The sequence below is a fragment of the Leucoraja erinacea genome, chromosome 50 (assembly GCF_028641065.1).
Source record: "Leucoraja erinacea ecotype New England chromosome 50, Leri_hhj_1, whole genome shotgun sequence".
NCBI classification, from domain to species: Eukaryota; Metazoa; Chordata; class Chondrichthyes; order Rajiformes; family Rajidae; genus Leucoraja; species Leucoraja erinaceus.
In genome coordinates, this window is record NC_073426.1 from 960,400 (window position 1) to 986,207 (window position 25,808).

Genomic DNA, 25,808 nt, shown 5'->3' on the forward strand with positions numbered 1-25,808 from the left:
TTCTCCTTTCAGGACCTCTTCTCTTTTTCTACCTATGTCATTGGTACCTATATGTACCACGACCTCGGTCTCCTCTCCTTCCCATTTCAGGATATCTTGGACACGTTCAGATACATCCCAGACCCTGGCACCAGGGAGGCAAACTATCAACCGGGTCTCCAGACTGCATCCACAGAATCGTCTATCTGACCCCCTAACTATAGAGTCCCCTATTACTACCGCCCTCCTCTCCTTTTCCTTACCCTTCCGAGCAACAGGACCGGTCTCTGTACTGGAGGCCCGGCTGCTGTTGCTACTCTCAGGTAGGCTGTCCCCCGCAACAGTACTCAAACAGAAGTACTTATTGTCAAGGTGTACAGCCACTGGGGTACTCTCTAGTCCCTGCCTCTGCCCCTTGCCCCTCCTAACCGTGACCCACTTGCCTGCCTCCTGTGGTCTTAGAGTGACCACCTCTCTGTAACTCCTCTCAATGACTTCCTCGCTCTCCCTGACCAGACGGAGGTCATCGTGCTGCTGCTCCAGGTTCCTAATACGGTCCCTTAGGAGCCCCATCACGATGCACATGGTGCAGATGTGGATGTCTGGAAGGCTGTCAGATTCCTTGATATATGAATATATAACTATATAAATATATATATGTGTATAATATATATACCCACACACACAATATCCCTCCTGGGATTAATAAAGTTTTATCGTATAGTATAGTGTGTGTAGGAACTAACTGCAGATGCTGGTTTAAACTGAAGATAGACACAAAAAGCTGGAGTAACTCAACAGGTCAGACACAATCTCGGGACAAAAGGAAACTATTACGTTTTGGGTTGGGTCTGAAAAAGGTTCCTGCACACCTTTGGAATGTGGAAGGAAACAAGAGCACCCGGTGAAAACCCATGCAATCAAAGGGAAAAGGAGCAAACTCCATACAGACAGCACCCATATTCAGGATCAATTACGGGTCTCTGGCACTTTTAGGCAGCAACTTTATGGCCAATGTACTGCCCCATAGTCTTGAACTGAATTCAAACATACAGTAGCTGTAAAGGGGGACATAGCGTGATTTAGAGATTTAAGACTGAAAATGGATAGTTTATTATTTTTAGTAACCAAAGTTATCAACATATACTTTTTTGTGTGTTGGAAAACAAAATATAGTGGCACAGCTGGTAGACTTGCTGCCTCACTCGACTGAGATCTGTTCTTGGGCACTGTCTGTGTTGACTTTCTGTCTGGGTTTCCTCGCATATCCCAAAGACGCATTGGCTTTGTAGGTTAACTTGTCTGTAAAATTGCCTCTAATGTGTAGGGTGGGTGAGAAAAGTAGGATAACAGAACTTGTGTGAATGGGGAGACAAAAAAGCTGGAGTAAATCAGCGGGTGAGGCAGCATCAATGGAGCGAAGGAAATAGGCGATGTTTTGGGTCGAGTCCCTTCTTCAGACTGATGTCGGGGGGGGAATAAAGAAGCTGAGTCAGTGGGCTGTGGGAGAGCTCCTGCCTTGCCCTTGGATATTCAGTTCCCAGCCCTGGCCCTCTTGCAGCCATGTCTCTGTATTTCCCACAACATCATACTTGCCAATTTCTAACTGAGCTCAGCTCATCCACTTTATTTCTTATACATTGCGCATTCATATACAACACTTTGACCTCAGTATTCACCTCCCCTCTCTCACCGCTCACTATTGGCCCTGACCTTACTCTCTTATCCCTTCTCGAACTTTCCTTCCCATTAAATCGAGAATCTTTTGAAGTTTTTCTGTACTCACTTCATCTTCAAGTCCATCTTTATACTCCCAATTTGTCAATCCCTCCCCTCCCCACTGTTTAGTTTAAACCCACACGTGTAGCCCTAGCAAACCTGGCTGCCAGAACGTCGGTCGCCCTCCAGTTAAGGTGTAACCCGTCCCTTTTGTCTAAGTCACCCCTACCCCAGAAGAGATCCCAGTGGTCTATAAATCTAAATCCTTGCTCCCTGCACCAGCCCCCCAGCCACACATTCAGATCCCCTACCCCCCTCTTCCTGTCCTCACTAGTGTGAGGTACTGGAAGCAATCCAAAGGATAACAGATGTTTCTGGGAGTTTCTTTGGGAGTCGGTCTTACAAGGGGGCCGATAGAGCTCAGTTGTCTCCCTTCCAATCCCGGCAACATCTGCAACCTCTTGCACATTCATCTGTTGATGATGTCCCAGCGAGGACCTGCGCGACTACGCCAATGAAAAAGTTCAGTTAGAAACAGACAAAGCAAGCAAATTCTAAGGCAGCAAACATGCTGGAGGTAATAACCATATAACAATTACAGCACGGAAACAGGCCATCTCGACCCTTCTAGTCCGTGCCGAACACATATTCTCCCCTAGTCCCATATACCTGCGCTCAGACCATAACCTTCCATTCCCTTCCCGTCCATATAACTATCCAATTTATTTTTAAATGATAAAAACGAACCTGCCTCTACCACCTTCACTGGGAGCTCTTTCCACACAGCTACCACACAGCACAACAGTGGTGGGTCTCATCAGTGACAATGATGAATCGGCGTACAGGATGGAGGTGGAGCTGCTAACAGGTTGGTGCAAATCCCACAACCTCATTCTTAACATGGGAAAAACTAAGGAGATGGCGGTTGACTTCAGGAGGGCGGGGAAACAACACCATACACCTCTGCACATCGACGGAGCTGATGTGGAAAGGGTCAGCAGCATGAAGTTCCTAGGACTACATCTGTCTGATGACCTGACGTCCACGGCCAACACCACAGCTCTGGTCAAGAGAGCCCAGCAGCGACTTCACCCTCTCCGAAGACTACGTAAAGCAGGCCTCCCCACTACACACCTACGGACTTTTTATAGGGGGACTGTCGAGAGCACATTGACCTACGGCATCACTTCCTGGTTCGGGAGCTGCAAGGCGTACGAACGGCACCAACTAGACAGGATAGTGAAGACCGCCAGCAGGATTATTGGTGCTCCACTCCCCTTCCTGCTGGACATATACAGGAAGAGATGTATCAGCAGAGCCATCTCCATCATCAAAGACCCTTACCACCCATCGCATGACATTTTCTCCATCCTGCCATCTGGGAAGAGGTACAGGAGCATTAGCTGCAAAACCAGCAGGATGCTCCTCAGCTTCTTCCCACAGGCTATAAGACTGCTAAATGGACTTTGCCCCCTGCCAAGTATCGCGCACAAACCCCCACACTGCAGCAGAGCCACTGTTGTGCCGCTGCCGGTCGGAACGCCTGTTGAATGTTTAGTAGAGTGTTAAATTTGTTCATGATACAGGTATTTTTTTTATTTCTATTTATTTTTCATGCACACTGAATGGACACTGGTTGAGCAACGTTTTTTTGTTTCCTCTGGGTATGCGAATACTCAGGAAATGACAATAAAGATATACAATACAATACAATACCACTCTCTGAGTAAATAAGTTCCCCCTCATGTTACCCATAAACATCTGTCCCTTAATTCTCAAGTCATGTCCCCTTGTTTGCATCTTCCCTCCTCTGTGGGAAAAGCTTATCCACGTCAACTCTGTCTATCCCTCTCATCATTTTAAAGACCTCTATCAAGTCCCCCCTTAACCTTCTGCGCTCCAAAGAATAAAGCCCTAACTTGTTCAACCTTTCTCTGTAACTTAGTTGCTGAAACCCAGGCAACATATGTGGCCAAACAGATGCAAATCATGCACATATCTTCTGGAGTTGCCCAAAAATAGAACCATTTTGGGACAGAGTGAATTCAGTATTAAAGGTATAAGGATATATAGTCTCCAAGAAGTGTTCCATTTTATACCCGAGTAATATAAATACAGTGGTGCTGAAGGGAGATCATTACTTAGTTATAATCCTACTCACAGCTGGCAGAAAGGCCATTACAAGAAACTGGCTTGCAGCGAACACACCCAGACTTAGACAATGGTTAGACATAGTACAGGAAATATTTGTGATGGAGAAAATTCTCTAAGAGTGAAAGATGATGAGTTAAACAGAAAATGGGAAAAATTGATTAGGTATAGAAATAAAGACATCAACATTGTATAATTGTATTGACAATAATGTAAGTTATTGGAAAATGTTTTAATAAGAAAATCGTTCTGTATACTGCATCATTAATTCAATTAATTCAGACCAATTCTGGAGTATGGTGTACAATTTTGGTCGCCTAATTATAGGAAGGATGTCAACAAAATAGAGAGAGTACAGAGGAGATTTACTAGAATGTTGCCTGGGTTTCAGCAACTAAGTTACAGAGAAAGGTTGAACAAGTTAGGGCTTTATTCTTTGGAGAGCAGAAGGTTAAGGGGGGACTTGATAGAAGTTTTTAAAATGATGAGAGGGATAGACAGAGTTGACGTGGAAAAACTTTTCCCACTGAGAGTAGGGAAGATTCAAACAAGGGGACATGACTTGAGAATTAAGGGACTGAAGTTTAGGGGTAACATGAGGGGGAACATCTTTACTCAGAGAGTGGTGGCTATGTGGAATGAGCTTCCAATGAAGGTGGTGGAGGCAGGTTCGTTTTTATCATTTAAAGGGGGGGTGGGGGGGTAGGGCCGGGCGGGGCCAGGTGCAAAGGCATTGTGAGGTCAGCAGGCGGGGCAGGGCCGGGCGGGGCCACCAAGCAGGCTGGGGGGTGCAGGGCCAGGCGGGGCCAGTTGGGTCAGGTGCAAAGGCATTGTGAAAGGGGGGGGGGGGAGAGAGAGGGAGGGGGGAGAGAGAGGTGGGAGAGAAAGAGAGAGCGGGGGAGGGGTTTGGAAGGATTTTAATCAAAGGACTTGTGAGCGGCGCGCGACTAGCAGCACGTTGGGTTTGCAGCGGGAGGGGAAAGGAGGGGAGGGGAGGAGGGGGAGGGCTGGAGGGGGAGAGGGAAGGAAGATGGGGAGAGGATGGGGGAGGGGAGAGAGAGGGAGAGGGTGGACTTAAACTCGGTGAGCGGGCGGCTCTGATGGGGCCGACATTGGGCGACGTGGAGAGCCACGGCAGCTCTCGAGTGACAATTCTCCATGTCCCTGCGATCAACGGAGGAATTGCAGGTTTCCCAGAGGGAGTAATGCCCCACACGACAATAACTGCCGACGCCTTGTTGAAGCCGGTGACCGGCTGTGACCTCCGGTGACCTCCCGATCTGCAGAGCATTTTGAGAACGGAGTGGGCGGGCGGGCGTGGGAGTCCAGCTGCGGGAGGCGTGGCGTGAGCGTACTTGTGCTGGGCTTTAATCCACAGCGGCGGGGGGGGGGGGGCGGGCGGCGCCTGGAGGCAGGTGGGCCTGTATTGGTCGGCATGTGGGCATTGTGACGTCAGCAGCTGCTGAGCGCCATTTAGATTTAAAAAATTCAGTTTTTTGATCAATTTTATTCAAAATCTGGGGAAATAATTGACCAAGGAGTAGATTTCTGAACTGAAGTAAAATCCCTACCGAAATGGAAAAAAATCTCCGCGTTTTTGCGTCTGGTTTTCGAGGAAATACGTTTCACATGCAAAACCACACACACACATCCACACACACAGAGTTTTAAAAGTTTATAGCGAGATATGATAACATACTTTTCGGTTATGTTAATCTTATTCAACAACAGATGATTAATACAATTCAAACACAATACAAGGGAACCTTGACATAATTCTATCTCATCTTTCAAGCAGCCCACGTCACCATCCCTATTCATAAGCCTCCCATTTACTGCAACGTATCTACACTATTAGCGGTAGGGGGCGTGGGTGATCTACTGTAACTTCTCAGAGAAAGTTAAGCAAGCTGCATTATCTCATTCCATTTACATTTACCATCCACCCTTCATCACATTCCCAGACAGGAGGTAATATATCTAATCTTACTTTGCCGTTTCCCATGGATTTCTTCTACACCTGGTTGTGAGAGATTTCCAATTACCTCCAATAAACTCTTTTGTTACCTTGTCAATTCCAATCAAAATTAAATAAGGAAGGATATTAATTTTTCTTCCACACATACAGACTCTTGAATGCTTTTGTTTTTCAAATGAAACAATTCTTTATTTTAACACTGTAACAAGTCCACCCCTTCTCTCCTACCTCTCCCCTCCCACCTCTCCTCCTCCCTCTCCCCTCCCACCTCTCCTCCTCCCTCCCCCTCTCTCCTTCCCTTTCCCCATTCCCTCTCCACCCCTCTCCCTCTCCCACCCCTCCCTCCTTTTCTCCATCCCCTCCCTCCCCATCCAAGGTCCAGTCCCATCCATTTACCGCTGGGTTCCTGCCAGCAGCGCCACCATCTTTGAGGAGGGCCGACCTGGCACTTCCCCCCAGGTGATGCACGGGGACCAGATTTCCCTGATGCCAGAGCAGGCTCCAGCTGTCCCCAGTGCCGGATCGGGCCGCGGATTTTGAAATTCGGAAAAATAATATCATTTATAGCGGGGAGATTTTACAGCGGAGATTTTTTTTTTCTGAATTTCAAAATCCTTTTGTGCGCACATAAATGTTCTTTGTGCGCTTGGTGTGCTTTGTGCACAGCTTAGAGGGAACATTGTTTAAGGTAAGGGAGGTGGTTTTCGGAACGGTCAATGGTGTTTTATTGTCACAATACAATTAAATTATTTTTCGAGTCACCAGGTTTGGCGCTAATTTCATAGTTCGGTCCGCATGCTAGGTTATATGGAGCGGCGCCTGATCCAGGTGAGTCCTATGCGTTTATTGTCACATATACCGAGGCGCAGTGAAAAGCTTTTTGTTGCAGGCTTCTGCAGGGCATCTAGCAGTCGTCTTAATTGTTCAATGAATAATGAGCTATCAGAGGAGATAGTTAAGGCAAGTACTTTGACAACATTAACAGTAACTTCTTCTTCTTCTGTAGTGTGTCTTTTAGACCTGCAGCTCCGTTGAGGCGAGTCAGGCCAACGTGTTATGTCCAGGTCAATCAGACCTCATTCACCATTCGGTGGCCGGTGTTTGGGGCAACTGGTGACTATGTGCTCCACTGTCTGTGTTGGGTCCCCACACTCGCAGAAGGCGCTGTCCACGAGGCCCCACCTCTTCATCTCTACTCCATAGCGTCCGATGCCTGTCCTCAAGCGGTTGAGGGTTGTCCACTGCTTTCGGGGCAGGTCCTGGCCAGGGACGTCCATGGGGTCATTGATGTACTGGTGTAGCCTAGATGATTCCGCTGACTTCCACTGGTCTCTCCATCTCGTCTTGACCCAGGCGGCCTTAGAAGCGTCAGCCGGTGTTGTGCGGAGCAGCTCTTGGGCTTGCGTGGCAAAGGGGCGCCGTGACTTGAGGCGCACACGTCGTGGTGTCTCTGTGACGATCTGATGGAGGAGGTGAGATTCACTGGTCTGTGCCTTTCCAGAGAGGGCCAGCGTGGCTGCTTCTCGTCTGATGTTGGCTGGGGCGATGCCAGCGAGGACGGGCAGTTGGTTTACTGAGGTGGCTCATAGGCATCCGAAGACAGTCTGCAGGGCGCTGTTGAGGGCAGCATCCAGCTTCTTGGCGTGAGTGCTACGGCACCAGACCTCAGCGGCGGCTGACCTCAGAACTCCAGGGCCACTGTGGACGTGCGCAGTGTCTTCGTCGTGGCTCTCCATGTGTGCCGGCTAGGCGGCGTATCAGTACTGCACGGGCGCTTGTCTTTGCCTTGGCACCTTCCAGGTGTGGTTTAAATGACAACGTTCTGTCGAGCTTCACACCGAGGTATATGGGGACGAGCTGGGACCGTAACCGGGCGTTATTCACCATGATATTATTCTCGCGGGTCGCGAGGTGGAACATAGAAGTTGTTGTCTTACCCATGCTGAGCTTAAGACGCCAGTTCCTCAGGTATGAAGACAGGATGTTCATGTCTTCAGAGAGGCCCTCTTCTGCTGCTTCCCAGGATGGCTTACTGAGTAGGATGACTATACTTCTTTGACTGGGTTGCAGGCAGGTCATGGATGTAGATGTTGAACAGCATTGGTGCCAGCACTGAGTCCTGTGGGACGCCGTTCTTAAGTTTCCTCACCCTGCTTCATTGCCCATTGCTGGTGTGTAGCCTGAAGCTGCAGTTGCTCAGCATCTCCATGATGAAGCTCACCATGTGCTTGTTTCCAGAAGCTTCATGTGTAGTCCATGCAGTCAGACAGTATCATATGCAGCTGTGAGGTCCAAGAAGACAGCGCCTGCCTGCTCTCCTGCCTGGAAGCTGTCCTCTATGTCTTGGCACAGGGTCACCTGGTCCGCCGTTGACCTACCACTTCGGAAGCCAGCCTGTTCTTTAGGCAGCTGAGGGTCGATCACTGGATTGAAATGTGTGGAGGAGACGTTCCAGGAACTTGTATGGAACACACAGCAGTGAGATGGGTCGGTATTCTTTGGGGTCATCATTAGGCTTGTTTGGCTTCGGCAGAGCGATCACCTTGGCGCAGCGCCAGATCTTTGACTGCTTCAGGCAGCGGAAACACGTGGAGAGGAAGGAGCACAGCCAGTCAGTTGCCTTCTTGCCTTGGTGTTTTATGTATTCTGGGTGGATGCAGTCGGTGCCTGGTGCCTTTCAGCCGTCGGATGGCCTGCTCGATTTCTTGTGTTGTGAAATCATGGGATAGGTTGGAGTCGCCGCTCAGGGCCCTGTGTGATCGTGGACTCTCGCCGATGTTGTTCTGGTGAAGTCCTTGTCTGCGTTGGGGAAGCGGACGTTGCTCAGCAGTAGCGACACGATGGAATTTGCAGTGATGGGACACTGTGCTGGGGTTGTCGACCTGCCCATCAGCTTGTTCATGGTCTGCCACGCCTGACGGCTGGAGTGTGTGAAATCAATTGATTCCACTGTCTCCATCCATCTTTGCCTGTGTTTCTCATCTATTCTGCAGATTAGGTCATTCGCTACTTTGTCCCTGTCTTTGATGGTTTGCGATTCTGTGTGGGCGGGAAGTGGGTCTTCACATTCGTCATCCAAGTTCAAGTGAGTTTATTGTCATGTGTCCCCGATAGGACAATGAAATTCTTGCTTTGCTTCAGCACACAGAACACAGTAGGCATTTACTACAAAACAGATCAGTGTGTCCATATACCATAATATAAATATATACACACATGAATAAATAAACGGATAAAGTGCAAATAGCAGATAATGGGTTATTAATAATTAAGAGTTTTGTCCGAGCCAGGTTTAGTAGCCTGATGGCTGTGGGGAAGTAGCTATGAACCTGGTTTTTGCAGTCTTCAGGCTCCTGTACCTTCTACCTGAAGGTAGCAGGGAGATGAGTGTGTGGCCAGGATGGTGTGGGTCTCTGATGATACTGCCAGCTTTTTTGAAGCAGCGACTGCGATAAATCCCCTCGATGGAAGGGAGGTCAGAGCCGATGATGGACTGGGCAGCGTTTACTACTTTTTGTAGTCTTTTCCGCTCCAGGGCCGAACCAAGCCACGATGCAACCGGTCAGCATGCTCTCTACTGTGCACCTGTAGAAGTTAGAGAGTCCTCCTCGACATACCGACTCTCCGTAATCTTCTCAGGAAGTAGAGGCGCTGATGTGCTTTTTTTTATAATTGCATCAGTCGGCATGGGCAAGTTGGGCCGAACGGCCTGTTTCCGTGATGAGCGATTCTATGACCATAGGTGCGGATAACCTCACTGGGACCGGGTGGAGGATGAACGCACTCGGGACAGGGTGGAGGGGTGCGGATAACCGACAAAAAGCCCTTCCATCCCCAACATTGTGCTCTGGAGGCCCCGGGATGAACGGTTGTCCCGCTCCAAGCTGTTCCTTACCCGTCCTCCATCTGTCCCGGCCGGTAGGCGGCGGCTCCGCAGGGAAGGAGCAGCGTCCGTCACCGGCGCTGTCACGTGCTGGCCCTCGTCCGCCGAGCTCCTGGCAGGGCGCATGCGCAAGTTGTGCGGACGCGGTGGAGGTGATTTCAGGAGGTGAGGGTCGCGGGTCGTCATGGAAACGCGGCCCAGCGAGGGCAGGTGTGGTAGTCGCCGGGCTGGACAGCAGCTGGGGGACGGGACGCAGCACTTGGGCAAGGCTGGTGAAGGGGTCGTCGTACTGGCGGCGGCGGCGGGGGGGGCTTGACGTCCGTCTACGGGCAGCAGCTGCCAGCGCGGGGGCCGCGGCCAGGCGGGATGTTTGGGTCGGGGTGAGTCTGGGTATCAGCTCAGTCGCCGCTGTGGTTGCTACACGTTGGCGTCTGTGTGTTTGCCCACTGTTTTACGGTTAACTCCGAAAAAACAGACCACCTTGCAAACAATACAAATCTGATTTGATACTCTCTTCCTCAAATGGAATTGCAGCTTAATGTTTAAATGATTTAAAAAGATGGAGTCCTGATAAATAAAGGGTGAAAACGTACCAGGTGGTACACAGAAATGTGGGATTGAGGTCGTTCTCAGATCGAATTGAACGTCGAATCAGGCTGGAGACTCCTGCTCCTAATTGTCAGGTTTTATGCAAAATATCCCAGTCCGGAATAGTAATTTGCTTTACTGGAACAATAATCAGGCCAGTCAGCGTTTATTATTATTATAACTATAAAATCTTGCTGTACTTGCTGATTGATTGAAGCTGGATTAGTAGTTGTTTATAAGCTTCCGTGTTGGAGAATGTTTAAATGTGAATCGGACCAATATTATGAAAAATGTTTATCTCATATTTTTTTCCACATTTTTTTTAATTGATTCTGTTTTAGTCTTTAAAAAAGAAATCAATGGAAATGCCATCATATAAATATTGAAAGTCTTGACAAAACTCGGCAAGACAGGCAGTCTGAGGAGGGAAAGAGAATTCATAAGGTTAACTTCACCTGAAATAAAATCATAGTCACACAGCATGGAAACAGGCCCTTCGGCTTAAATCATCCACGCTGAACAAGATAATCCATCCAAGATGTTCCATTTGCACACGTTTGGGCCATATCCTAAATCTTTCCTATCCATGTACCTGTCCAAGTGTAATTTAAATGTTTGGTATATTGGCTGCCTCAGCCACCTTCTCTGGCATCTCGCTCCACAGGTGCACTGGCTTTGAAAAATGTCCCCCATAGGTTCCTGTTGAATATTGCCCCTCTCATCTTAAACTTGTATCCTATGGCTTTTGATTCCCCTCCTCTTAGTAAAGAACTCTGTGCATTCACCCGACCTATTCCCCTCAATTTAATACACATAAGATCACCTCATCCTCCTATGCTCCAGGGAATAAAGTCCTAGCTTCTCCACACAACCTCTCCCTATAGCTCAGCCCTTCTAGTCATGACACCATCTTTGCAAATCTTTTCTACACTCTTTCCACCTTAATGATGTGTATCTCGCTCCACATATGCATTGTCATCTACACTGTGCATTTCCACTGTTTCCAACTTTTATTTCCAGCTTTCCCATTATTTTGCTGTTTGGAATGATTACATTCTCAGTGGTTTGCCCGAATACAGGAATGTAAGGCATGTTAGAGCTACAGTTCTGTGTAGTATTCTCTAAGTATTAATAATAATAATATCTTTTATTGTCATTGCACGTCAGTGCAACGAGATTTGGTATGCAGCTCCAACCGATGAAAAAGAAAAGTTAAGTAAATAAATAAGCGGTGTGTCGTGACCATCCGAGGGAGACAGTCCATGGGGGGGTGGGGGGCACTCAGCAGGGCTGGTTCAGAGCCGCTATAGTTCTTGGAATAAAGCTGTTTCTGAGTCTGGAGGTTCGGGCGTAGAAGGCCTTGTAACGTCTGCCAGAGGGAAGCAGTTTAAACAGTCCGTTACAGGGGTGTGATGAATCTTTATGGATGCTGACGGCCTTCCTGAGGCACCGTGTGTGTGGTATATGCCCTCCAAGGCTGGTAGCTCTGTCCCAATGATCCTCTGCGCTCTGTGGACGACGCGCTGAAGAGCTCTCCTCTCCGCCTCCGTGCAGCTGAGATACCACACAGAGATGCCATATGTTAATATGCTCTCTGGTGCAGCGGTAGAACGTTGTCAGCAGTTGTTGGGGCAGACCAGTCTTTGCTCAGTGCCTTCTTGACCAGCGCAGCGGTGTTGGTGGACCATGTGAGGTCCTCTGAAATGTGAGTGCCCAGAAACTTAAAGCTGGACACTCTCTCCACACTTTCCCCGTAAATGGCGATTGGGGCGTATTCTCCATTGTGGGACCTCCTGAAGTCAATAATCAGCTCCTTGGTCTTGGAGGTGTTTAGTGACAAGTTGTTACGTGTGCACCAGTCCGCCAGGTTCTGCACCTCCGCCCTGTATTTTATTTCATCACCGTTGGTGATCAGCCCAATCACTGTTGTGTCGTCTGCAAACTTCACGATGGTGTTGGTGTCGAATGCAGGAACACAGTCGTGAGTGAAGAGGGAGTAGAGCATGCGGCTTAGTACACAGCCCTGTGGTGTGCCGGTGCTCAGGGTGATAGTGGAGGACAGGTGCGGGCCCAGTCTCACTGCCTGCGGTTGCTCCATCAGAAAGTTCAGGATCCAATCGCATATCGGCGAGCTGAGGCCTAGCTGGTGGAGTTTGGTGGTGAGCTTGGTGGGGATGACCGTATTGAATGCAGATGACCGTATTGAATAATATTATTATTGTAAAACTAGTTTCTAACTAAATTGTGAGCTATTGATTTGAAGCTATTTCTGTAGAGTGCTTTATGCCTTAACATACATTTTGAAGTTAAGGTATTGGGAATATGCACCAATCCGTTGTTAAGGCAGTGGTAACTGGGCACTTAGAACATTTGATTGGACAGAGTCAGAATGGATATATATGAAGGGGAAATCGTATTTAATAATAATTAAAAAATAGTGGAAAATCTCAAGCAGTGGCAGCTGGGAGAAACCGGTGAATGGCAGCTGATCTTCTGGATGGGAATAAATAGGGGAATGGGGAGAGGAGAGATATGTTGTGATGTGCAGGACACTGGGAATTGGAAATGGGACTGCCAAACATATCCAGATGGCCTGGTGTTATTTACAGTCAGAAACTGAGGTAATATTACAGGTGGATCACTTGCTTTTCATCAGAATGGGAAAGCTTTGCAATCTGAAATTGTCCAATTCAGTGTGTCCTGGCACCCATAACCTACAAAGATGGAAGATGAGGTACTGATTCATAACCTTGCATTGGGATTTGTCAGAATAATGTGAAAAGATAGAGGGCAGAGTGAGAGGGAGTAATGAAGTGACACCTGGAAGCCCGGGGTCATTTTCAGATCAGGACTTTCAGTCCCCCAATCTGTGTTTGGCTTCTCCATGGTGGAGGGTGCAGCAGTGCGAGTACACATGTGGTATACGACATGAAGACACACAATCCATGGTGGATGGGAAATCCTGCTTGGGAAAGAAATGGAGGTCTCAGCACCATAGGTATGGGAAGTCGACATCAGAAAACACATATTGGAATCGGGGAGGTTGAGCAAATGCAATGCAATCCTCACAGTAAGCAGTGGCGAGGAGTGTGGTTGTGGGTGTCTGTGGGCTTGTAATGAATGTTGGTTGATAATCCATCCCCTGAGGAGAGAGAGAGAGTGAAATCAGAAAAAGGGAAGAGCAATAAATGGATGAAAAATAATTTCCTCACCGGGGAGAGTGAATCTTTGAAATTCTCCAGCTACAGGTTAAGATTAGTGCAGTGCTTGGAGGTTGTGGACGGGGTCGCCGTGAGGAGGGCCCCTGACTATATATAATTAACTGAAAGGACCAATTGTCCTAATTCCAAGTTTACTGACATTACAAATCAAGGTGAGTAGGGAGGAGAATGTGGAGTGAATGATCAGAACATCGCAGGTGGAATGTAACTGTAAAATGTGTAATTATCCACTGTGGTGTTAAGAGTGCTTTTTAAATGTGTAGGAAGGAATTGCAGATGCTGGTTTAAACCAAAGATACACACAAAAAGCTGGAGTAACTCGGCGGGTCAGACATCTTTTTAAGAAGGGTCTCCACCTGAAAAGTCACCTATTTTCCACAGAGATGCTATCTGACCCGCTAAGTTACTCCACCTTTTGGTGTCAATCTGGTGTTTCTTTTTAAATGGTGGATATTGAATAATATGGGTGTTTAAAGGGACCTGGCAATTCTCGCACACACTCCAATGAAAGCAAACAGTCAGGTGCAGAAAGCAGTTGTAAAAGCAAATAATATTGGTCTATATTGGAAAAGGATTGGAATACAGGCTGAAAGATGTTTTGCTGCCACAGGGCTTTGATGAAACTACCCTGAAGTATTATATACAGATATGGGCTGTTTACTTCCCCTGGAGGAAGTGCAGAGAAGAGTGATGATAGATTCTTGGAAAGGCGACTTGCCATATATGAAGTGGTTGAATAGACTGGGCCAGGTCAGTGGTTTAAAAGAATGTGAGCAAATCTTAGTGAAAGTCAGATTTGTATCGGGCCTCAGTCTGGATGCACAGAATGTATGTTCCAAAACTGAGAAATCTAGTCAGGGCTTACAATCTAGTTTACTAAACATAAAAACGTAGAAAATAGTTGCAAGACTAGGCCATTTGGTCCTTCGAGCTAGCACCGCCATTCAATATGATCATGGCTGATCATCCAAAATCAAAGGATTCAAAGGGCATTTTATTGGCAAGTGTACCAATTAAGGTACAGTGATACTTGATTTACCACGCTATCCTGCTAAAAAAAAGCAACAAGACTCACAACTACATAAACGTTAACATAAACATCCACCAGAGCGGATTCCCCACATTCCTCACTGTGATCTTCACTCCTTTTTCTCGCACGTCGGGGCAATCGAAGTTCCCGCGATCGGGGCGGTCGAAGCTCCTGCGGCTTGGAGCTCCCAAACAAGGGACCACGAGCTCCGCAATGTTAAAGTCCGCAGGCTCCCGCGGTTGGAGCTCCGAGGTCGACCACAAACAGGGACCACCAGCTCCATGATGTTAAGTCCTGCAGGCTCCCAAAGTAGATTCACAGCAAGATGCTGTCAGCTTCTTGATGTTAGGCTGCAGTGCGGCTGGAGATACGATACGGAAAAAAATCGTATCTCCGTCGAGGTAAGAGATTTTTAAAAGTTTCCCCCAACTCCTCCCCCACCGGCCACATAAAACAAAGCTAATTTAACACAATAGACAATAGTTGCAGGAGTAGACCATTTGGCCCTTCGAGCCAGCGCCGCCATTCAATGTGATCATGGCTGATCAACCCCAATCAGTACCCCATTCCTGCCTTCTCCCCATATCCCTTGACCCCAATATCTTTAAGAGCCCTATCTAGCTCTCTCTTGAAAGTATCCAGGGAACCGGCCTACACCGCTCTCTGAGGCAGAGAATTCCACAGACTCACAACTCTGTGTGAAAAAGTGTTTCCTCGTCGCCGTTCTAAATGGCTCGCCCCTTATTCTTAAACTGTGGCCCCTGGTTCTGGACTCCCCCAACATCAGGAACCTGTTTCCTGCCCCTAGCGTGTCCAAACCCTTAATAATCGTATATGTTTTAATAGATTCCCTTTCATCCTCCTAAGTTCCAGAGTATAAAAGCCAAGCCGCTCCATTCTCTCAGCATATGACAGTCACACCATCCCGGGGCTGTCATGCTAAAAAATAACAAAGAAGAAAAGGACGAGACAGACTGTTGGTGAGGCAGCTACTGTGGTACCACCTGGTGGCTAAAATCCCATTCCTGCATTTTTTATATATCCCTTCATTCCGTTGGACCTAAGACCTAAATCTAACTCGCTTGAAAACATCCAGTGAATTGACCTCCACTGCCTTCTGTGGCATAGAATTACACATTCACAACTCTCTGGGTGAAAACGTTTTTTCTCATCTCAGTACTAAATGGCTTACCCCTTATTCTTAAACTGTGACCCCTGGTTCTGGACTCCCCCAACATGGGGAATATTTTTCCTGCATCTACCGTGGTCAATCCATTAAGAATGTTATATGCTTCTTTAAGATCCCCTCTCATCCTTCTAAATTCCAGTGAATACAAGCCCAGTCGACCCATTCTTTCATCAGTCCTGCCATCCCAGGAATTAACCTGGTTAACCTACACTGCACTCCCTCAATCGCAAGAAGATCTTTCCTCAAATTAGGAGACCAAAACTACACACAATACTCCAGGTGCGGTCTCACCAGGCCCCTGTACAACTGCAGTAGGACCTCCTTGCTCCTAAATTGAAATCCTCTCGCAATGAAGGCTAACATGCTATTAGCTTTCTTCACTGCCTGCTGTACCTGCATGCTTACTTTCAGTGACTGATGTACAAGGTACCCAGATATCATTGCACCCAATCTGACACCATTCAGATAATGGAGGGTAGATAAAAAATGCTGAAGTAACTCAGCGGGTGAGGCAGCATCTCTGGAGAGAAGGAATGGGCGATATTTCAGGTTGAGACACTTTTTCAGTCTGAAGAAGGCTCTCGACCCAGAAACTTTGCCCATTCCTTCTCTCCACTGATGCTGCCTCACCCACTGAGTTAATTCAGCATTTTGTGTCCACCATTGATTTAAACCAGCATCTGCCATTCTTTCTTACACATTTTAACTATTATCTGCCTTCCTGTTCTTGGCACCAAAGTGGATGTTCTTTATCCAAATTATATTGCATCTGACTTGCATCCCCAACCTATCAGCCTGCATCCTCATAGCATCCTCATCTCAGCTCATTCTGCCACCCAGCTTTGTCATCCTCAAACTTGGATGTTGGACCCTTGAAGACTGAAAAAGGTGAATTTATTATGGGGATCAAGGAAATGGCAGATGAGTTGAACAGGTACTTTGGATCCACCTTCACTAAGGAGGACACAAACAATATTCGTGATGTACTAGTGGCCAGAGGGTCTGGGATGTCGGAGGAACTGAAGGAAATCATCATTGGGCAGGAAACGGTGTTGGGTAGACTGAAGGGACTGACGGCTGATAAATCCCCAGGGCCTGATGGTCTGCATCCTAGGGTACTTAAGGAAGTGGCTCTAGAAATCGTGGAAGCATTGGTGATAATTTTCCAATGTTCTATAGATTCAGGATCAGTTCCTGTGTAGCTAATATTATCCCACTTTTTAAGAAAGGCGGGAGAGAGATAACGGAATTATAGACCAGTTAGCCTGACATCGATGGTGGAGAAGATGCTGGAGTCAATTATAAAAGATGAAATAGCGGCACATTTGGATAGGAGTAACAGGATCGGTTCGGGTCAACATGGAATTTACGAAGGGAAAATCATTCTTGACTAATCTTATGGAATCTTTTGAGAATGTAACTAGGAAAATGGACAAGGAGAGCCAGTGGATGGAGTGTACTTGGACTTTCAGAAAGCATTTGATAATGTCCCATATAGGAGATTAGTGGGAAAAATTAGGGCTCATGGTATTGCGGGTAGAGTGCTGACATGGATAGAAAATTGGTTGGCAGACAGGAAACAAAGAGTAGGAATTAACGGGTCCCTTTCAGAATGTCAGGTAGTGACTAGTGGAGTAGTAATAGTAATAATAATAAATTTTATTTATGGGCGCCTTTCAAGAGTCTCAAGGACACCTTACAAAATTTTAGCAAGTAGAGGAAAAACATGTATGCGGAATGAAATAAATAGTAGAGACATGACTAGTACACAAATTAAAGTCAGAATTCAATTCAAAACATAATATGAGGCAATTCAAGCACAGATGAAAAGGGAGGGGGACGTGGGGCTAAGGATAGGCAGAGGTGAAGAGATGGGTCTTGAGGCGGGACTGGAAGATGGTGAGGGACACGGAATTGCGGATCAGTTGGAGGAGGGAGTTCCAGAGCCTGGGAGCTGCCCTGGAGAAGGCTCTGTCCCCAAAACTGCGGAGGTTGGATTTGTGGATGGAGAGGAGAACGGCTGATGTGGATCTGAGGGACCGTGAGGGTTGGTAGGATACCGCAAGGCTTGGTGCTGGGACCGCAGCTATTTACAATATACATCAATGATTTAGATGAAGGGATTCAAAGTAACATTAGCAAATTTACAGATGATACAAAGCTGGGTGGCAGTGTGAACTGTGAGGAGGATGCAATGAGAATGCAGGGTGACTTGGACAGGTTGGGTGAGTGGGCAGATGCATAGCAGATGCAGTTTAACGCTTCGGTAGCAAAAACAGGAAGGCAGATTACTATCTAAATGGCGTCAAGTTGGGAAAAGAGGAAGTACAACGAGATCTGGGGGTCTTTGTTCACCAGTCAATGAAAGTAAGCATGCAGGTACAGCAGGCAATGAAGAAAGCGAATGGCATGTTGGCCTTTATAACAAGAGAAATCGAATATAAGAGCAAAGAGGTCCTTCTGCAGTTGTACAGAGCAGTAGTGAGACCACAGCTGAAGTATTGTGTGCAGTTTTGGTCCCCTAATTAAGGAAGGACATTCTTGGTGAAAATGTTTTGTGTTCTGGGACACCAAACCTTTGAGTGTCCACCACAACGTACGTTTGTGTGTATGATGTGTAACGTGCATTGACTAGTGGGGTACCACAAGTGGTGGTGTCCACTCGGATGGATGCAGTATTCTACTCCATGATCAGGTGAATGAAGTGGAAAAGTTTAATGTTGATAAGTGTGAGGTGCATCTTGGCAGGACAAATCAAGATAGGACGTACATGGTAAATGGTAGCGAATTGAGGAATGCTGTTGAACAGAGGGATCTAGGAACAACTGTGCAAACTCCATTCAGACAGCATCCGTAGTCAGGATTGAACCTGGGTCTCTAGCATTGTAAGCAGTGACTACCTCTCCATCACCATTCTGCCGTGTTATGACATGTGATTCCATGGGATATCGGGTTACAGAGAATATTGATAAGGATGATTTTCTAAGGAATACAATTCTCTGTAACACATGGGTTGCCTTTATAATGATTGCTGTAATTTAAGACCTGTAGCAAATTATGCACAGTAATCTCTTGCTCTTCCTCCTAATTTGAGGAAGGACATTCTTGCTATTGAGGGAGTGCAGCGTAGGTTTACAAGGTTAATTCCCGGGATGGCGGGACTGTCATATGCTGAGAGAATGGAGCAGCTGGGCTTGTACACTTTGGAGTTTAGAAGGATGAGAGGATATCTCATTGAGACATATAAGATTGTTAAGGGCTTGGACACACTAGAGGCAGGAAACATGTTCCCGATGTTGGGGGAGTCTAGAACCAGGGTCCACAGTTTAAGAATAAGGAGTAAGCCATTTACAACGGAGACAAGGAAACACATTTTCTCACACAGAATGGTGATTCTGTGGAATTCTCTGCCTCAGAGGGCGGTGGAGGCAGGTTCTCTGGATGCTTTCAAGAGAGAGCTAGATAGGGCTCTTAAAAATAGCGGAGTCAGGGGATATGGGGAGAAGGCAGGAACGGGGTACTGATTGGGGATGATCAGCCATGATCACATTGAATGGCGGCACTGGCTCGAAGGGCCAAATGGCCTAGTCCTGCACCTATTGTCTATTGACAGCGCTTTTTTAATAGTATTGATTGAAGAATTGGACTCTTGCAGCAGGACATGAGATAACTTCTTTGAAGTAGTTCTCTCAGATTTTTACATCTAGGCGATGTACATCCCTGCACAGTCTGAAGAAAGGTTTCGACCCGTAACGTCAACCATTCCTTCTCTCCAGAAATGCTGCCTGTCCAGCTGAGTTACTCCAGCATTTTGTGTCTGCCTGCACAGGCAGGGCCCAGTGCAATGCCTCATCCAAACAATTGCACCTTGCACATTGCAAAGCTCCCTTGCCATTGTACTGGGAAATAAAGCAAGTATTTGTGAATGTGTTGACGTGGGACTTAAAGTCAGTAGTGAAAAAACTGGTCACAGGTGATGTACGTGTGTCCAGTACAAGGCAGACGTAGGTTTAATTTGAATTCAAAAATTGAATCTAGCATGCAGATTTCATAATCCTTCCCTCTGAATTTACCAATCTGTGAAATAGTAGCAATGTCTTTAATGTATTTTTTCCCCACAGTTGACAATTCTAAAACTAAAGAGCATAGGCTTAAGATGAGATGGGAGATATTTAAGAGGGACCTCGGGGGCAACGATTTCATTCAAAGGGTAGTCCATATTGGAATGAAGCTGTAGATGCGGGTACATTTATGAATTTTAAAAGACATCTGGACAGATATGTGGATATGAAGGGTTTGGAGGGCCATGGGCCAAATGGGACTCGTCCAGTATGTCTATGTGGGCAATATGGCAGTTGGGCCCAAGGGCTTGTTTTTGTGCTGTATCACTTAATGAATTTATAATGTAACTTGTATTTCAGTGGCGCAGCGGTAGAATTGCTGCCTTACAGCAAAATGCAGCGCCGGAGAACCAGGTTCGATCCCGACTATGGGCGCTGTCTGTACGGAGTTTGTACGCTCGCCCCGTGACCTGCATGGGTTTTCTCCGAGATCTTCGATTTCCTCCCACATTCCAAAAGATGTACAGGTTTGTAGGTTAATTGGCTTGATTAATGTAAAAATTGTCCAACTTCCAGTATAGTCCCTGGTGGACTCTTTGGAAACTACAAGGTACAAATAAATATCAATGTAGGTTATGTGCTGTGCAGTGACAGTCCCCAGTGTTAGATGTGTTGACTGTCAGATACCTCCACTGCTTCTCCCTCTCCTGGGGAATATTTATTATAGTTTGTGATAGGTGTAATTAAAGTTAATTGTGGCATGTGCTAGATTCCCTCTGGGAGCAATTGAATTTCTGTTTTTTTTTTAAACGAGCCTTTGCAAAGGCTGCTCCTGCTTTGTGCTGACTAGTCATTGGTCTTGTGAGATGTGAGGAGAGATTTTTGAGCAGAAGCCACAAGACAGGCATGCAGATGGTAAAGTTTCATCCTTTTTCCATGCTCCGTAAAGTACTGATGTGTACAATTCCCCAGGCACCAGACGCCTTCCTATGTATAAGTTTACAGGGTGAATGTTTATAAAATATTTGACAGTGGGGAGAGCCATGGACCTGAGTATCGGGGGATACTGATACGGACCTCAGCACTGTTGTAGTTGCCTACTTGAGTGTAGTTTATTGTTATTTGTGAAAAGCTTTTGTTGTGTTCAGGGGGGTGGCATGATTCACTTGTGTCAAACATTAGTTAGACCAAACTTGGATTACTGTGTACTCCTCTAGTCGCCACACTATAGAAGAGACATGGTAGCAATAGAGAGAGTACAGAAGAGATTCACCATGATGGTGAATGCTGGTTCACAAAAAAAGGCGCAAAGTGCTGGAGTAACTCAGCAGACCAGGCATCTCTGGAGAACATGGATAGGTGATTTTATGAGTTGGGACCCTTATTCGGACTGATTGTGGCAGGGGGGAAGAAAGCTGGAAGAGAGGAGGGGTAGGACAAAGCCTGGCGAGTGATTGATGGATACAGGTGAGGGGGGAGGGGGAGTTGATTGGCAGATGGTTGAACAAAGGCCAGAGATAAAAAGGCAAAAGGTGTGAGAAAAGGATAGAAGAGGTGCATATTTTAAAGCCAGTGAATGGAATGTAGGGGGAAGAGGAAGGAGAAGGGGACAAAGTTCTATGTTAACAAATATAAAATGGGTATAAGTCCAAGTGGATCACGGGGGAGGGGGTGGTTGTTTGTAGGTTAGTTACTTAAAATTGGAGAACTCATTGTTCATGCTATTAGGTTGTAAGCTACCCATGCGGAATATGAAGTGCTGTTCCTCCAGTCTGTGTGTCGGCTGTACTTTTTGAGAAGGCTCCGCTCCTTCAACGTCTGCAGTGAGATGCTGCAGATCTTCTACCAATCGGTGGTAGCCAGTGTCATCATCATTGCTGTAGTCTGCTGGGGCAGCAGGGCGAAGGCCGGGAACGCCAACAGGATTAACAAACTCCTCAGGAACGCTGGTTCCGTGCTGAGGGCGGAGTTGGATTCATGGAGGTGAGGATGCTTCTCAAACGGCATAGCATCTTGGACAATAGAGCTCACCCCCTCCGTGCACACTGCTCACCCTGAGGAGTACCTTCAGCAATAGACTGGTTCCACCCAGATGCAGTACAGAACACCACAGGAGACCCTTCTTCCATGTCGCTATCAAACTACAACTCTTCCCACTTCTGTCATGGGGCAGACTCACCCCCCCTCCCCACCCAATCTTTGCACATCCCCAATCCTTTCCGCACGTCACATTAATTTCATGTTTCATGTATTTTATGTTTTATGACATTAGCAGATCAATTTCCCTCCTGGGATAAATAAAGGTCTATTGTGTTGTAAAGATTTTACTGGCAAATTAGTTGAACTAACAGCATGCACCTGTTTGACGTGTGGTGCCTAGACTCAGGCAGCCTTGTTAATTGCTTCATGCATTTTCTTGCCTTTCCCAATTTAACTGAAGAAAGTACACGTCTGAAGAAGGGTCTTCGACCCAAAACGTCACCCATTCATTTCTCTCCAGAGATGCAGCCTGTCCCGCTGAGTTACTGCAGCTTTTTTGTGTCTATCTACAACAAATGATAGCTTGGTATATAGTAAAGCCATTTTTGTCTGACATAATAGGTAGTTTATATCTAAAGCAAAGTAGCATGTTTTACAAAGACAAAAGTCACAGGATGTTCCCCGACACATTGGAGGCTGACCCTCTCTGATAGCGAGCAGCTTCATTTCCTCGTCTGTGTCCTGTTGACTGCAGGGATCCCTTCTTGGTCTTTCCTGCTCACTCCTGCTCTCCACTTTGATTGCTTTTTCTCTTTGCTCTTTATAATACCGTACTTGCCAATCTTCCAAATTATTATATCCCTTCATTCAACTTTGCTTCATTGCTTTATTTGTTATTAGCTCTATTCGTCCCTTTGCAAACTGAACTGTCCACAATCTAGGATTTGCACATAACATTGCCATGTCATTGCAAACATCTGACCCCAACCATGGTAAGGCCTTTAAATTCCACCCCCTCCTCCCCCCCCATTGTTCTGCAGCCTAATTAATGTGTTCAATGTTATGCTTGGAACAATTATAAGCAAAATGCAATTACCATTCTGTTCTGGTTCCAGGAACAGCATTACTTCAGAACATTATCTGACCTTTGTGGTTTGCTTGCTTTAAGTACACGTAGGAATTGCTGAAAACACTCAGCAGGTCAGGCACCATCTGTGGAAAAGAAAACGGTCAATGTTTCAGGTCATGTCAAGTCAAGTTTATTAGTCACATACACATACGAGATGTGCAGTGAAATGAAAGTGGTAATGCTCGCGGACTTTTGTGCAAAAAGACAAACAACCAAACAAACTATAAACACAATCATAAACACACATATTCTTTTACATAATAAATAATGGAAGGAAAAACATTCAGTAGAGTTAGTCCCCTGGTGAGATGGGCGTTTACAGACCGAATGGCCTCTTGGAAGAAACTCCTTCTCAACCTCTCCGTTCTCACCACATGGCAACGGAGGCGTTTGCCTGACCGTAGCAGCTGAAACAGTCCGTTGCAGGGGTTGAGGCTCCTTCATTAGAACTGAGGCAGCGAGAGGAAAAAGCTACTTTAAGCTGTAGAGATGTGGAGTGGTATTTGAGAGCGCCCAGCATAAGAGTAAGGAATCAAGGAGGATATAGGGTCTGAAATGAATATTGGCTTGTAAATTCATTAACTAGAAGGACATTTTAGTTGGAGAATTCTGTTGGAGGACAGTGAAATTCTAATTTTACTTCGGAGTCACGTGAGTGATTCCGTGAAGAACCCAGCCCAGTGCGCAGGTGCGGCATTATCGCACAGCTGTGCACACGCGGCCAGCGGGAGTCGGGCGCTCCCGCAACCAAGGAACGTGAGGTAAGTACTTACCTTAATCGGGCCTTGTGGTTTTTGCTCCAGGGGGAGCAAAGCAGCAGAGGAAGCGGCCCCCGTTCGACTCCAGCGAAGGAGCCGACAGTGGAGGGGGATAGGCGCAAACGGGACCGCACACGCTGCGGACCGCTGACAGGGAGCTGCGCTGATGCCGGTCCGCTGAACAGCTGTTTGGTTAACAGCAGCGGACCGGAGGGAAATTTAAAAACCCGACCGGCAGCCCTGCAGACTCCTGACAAGGAGAATCGCCGCCCGGGAACCGCTACAATGCCGCCTGAAAAACGGCAGGCAGCCTCTAACTACAGGTAAGACAAAAACCTTACCAAAACTACAGGTTCTACAGGAATCAACTTCCTCCAACACTGGAACAGGTGGAGACAGCAAAAATAAGTATGTCTGTCTCCCCAAGCCAGAGGAGGTCATGGAGTTCAAAACCTCCAGGGAAAACGAGGGGTCACTGGCTGAATGCCAAGGGAGCTGACACTCCTACCTCAGTGCTATTGCACTAGCCATCTCCCTTGTCGAGGGATTGATGCAACAACAGAGTTTGAGCTATGCCTGCTCAAATTTATAGCACACCCTTTTGCTCCCTCTTTTGAGGCTAGCTAAGGAGGCCAGGGCTGGGCTGGCTTAAACGCTGGGCAGGCGGACGAGAACAGCAGTATGCCAGGGGAGCAGGATCAGGAAGAGCTACTGGGTGTCGTGAGCCACTACATGGCTCCTCCACGCGACCTTCTTCCCAAACAAAGCCCTGCAGGAGTAGGCCTTTCTAGAGGCAAATCCGCAGGCAGCTGGGTCAGCAGACTCGCAGACAAGAGCTAAAAGCAGCGAACTTTGAAGCTCCTAACAGAAGGGTCAAGATGTCACCGCCTTTGCTCGTTTTTTCCACGGTTCATACTCACCTGGTAGGTGAGACGCCATGATCACCAAGGTGGTTCTCCCAGGATGAGACTATCCCGTTGCACTACGAGTGTGCTGACGCCTAAGATGTTCCCAAATTTGGGATACTCGACTGACATTTGTGCATATAAGACCTGCCCGCAACCCCAAATATACGGGGCTATGCAAACCGCTGCTGCGGGAAGAGAGGCAGCTAAACCTGTGCGCCTCATGAGGGCAGGCCATGGAACGAGCAGGACATCGCATCCAACACCCAGCTGGCAGCACCCCTCGGCATCTACCAGCAAATATCGAACAAGGACTGGTGAAAGCCTGGCGACCGCTTCACATTACCCCCAAAGTTCTTTTTAGACAGGGGCCCAGAGCGGAGCTGTGGGAAAATGCGCCGCCCCACCGACAGCACCAGCATACCAGCAAAACTAAGCCTTCATGAAAAAACAATAAACATGGAGGTAGGTAGTCTGGTTCCTCCCAGTTTACACTAAATAAGGGTGTTCTACTAACAGCGGGGGGCGCATTTACACTTGTTGATAAAGCATGGGGTGCTGTCACAAATAACTAATATATACTCAACAGTATTAGTGGATAAAAACTTGAATTCAAATTGGGCATATTACCGCCAGTTCAGCAATGCGCCCAAAGGGCATTTTCTCCCTCTAAGAAAGAGAAGTGAGAAGGTCAAGCTGAACTAGAAAGGCTCATTACTAAACGGATCATGGGAGTAAACATGAACCATTGGAATTTGTATCGAATATATTCACCAAAACTACAAAAGATGGTGAATGTAGCATCATCATTGATCTAATATCACTAAATAAATCTGTTGAGTATATACACTTTAAGATGGAGACGGGTTTTTTGTCACTGCCAGACATCTGATCTCCAAAGGATACCTTATGGCGAGCATTGATATGGAAGATGCAAACTATCTTATACCCATACACTAGGATCATTGTAGATACCTAAAAATTTTTACCTGGATAATGGATATCCCGGTTAGGGCAACAATGGGAGTATAGAGCATTCCCAATGGTCTAACCTCAGCCCTAAACTATTATAAATATAAATAGCCATGAAAATATTAAGAAAACAAGCATAATCATGGCATATATTGGATGATATCCTCATATTAGGGGAACAAAGGAATTAGCTGTGGCAGCAGTTCTAGCTACGAAACAGCTCCCTAAAGCACTGAGGTTCATCCCACGCCCAGATAAACCAGAA

General features: G+C 46.9%; 1 protein-coding gene across 5 annotated transcripts in view; it reads left to right on the plus strand.

Moving 5' to 3' along the window:
* The first annotated feature begins 9,780 nt into the window (after positions 1 to 9,780).
* Positions 9,781 to 25,808, plus strand: part of kiaa0513 (KIAA0513 ortholog) — a 70,393-nt gene continuing 54,365 nt past the window's right edge. The window contains exon 1 of one of the 5 annotated variants that reach the window (XM_055664918.1): positions 9,781 to 9,875. The gene's annotated coding sequence lies outside the window, so the exon portion shown is untranslated. Of the gene's footprint in view, positions 9,921 to 9,975; positions 10,091 to 20,078; positions 20,327 to 25,808 lie in introns of those variants that run through there. The other 4 variants (XM_055664919.1, XM_055664920.1, XM_055664923.1 and 1 more) reach the window with 4 other exon arrangements.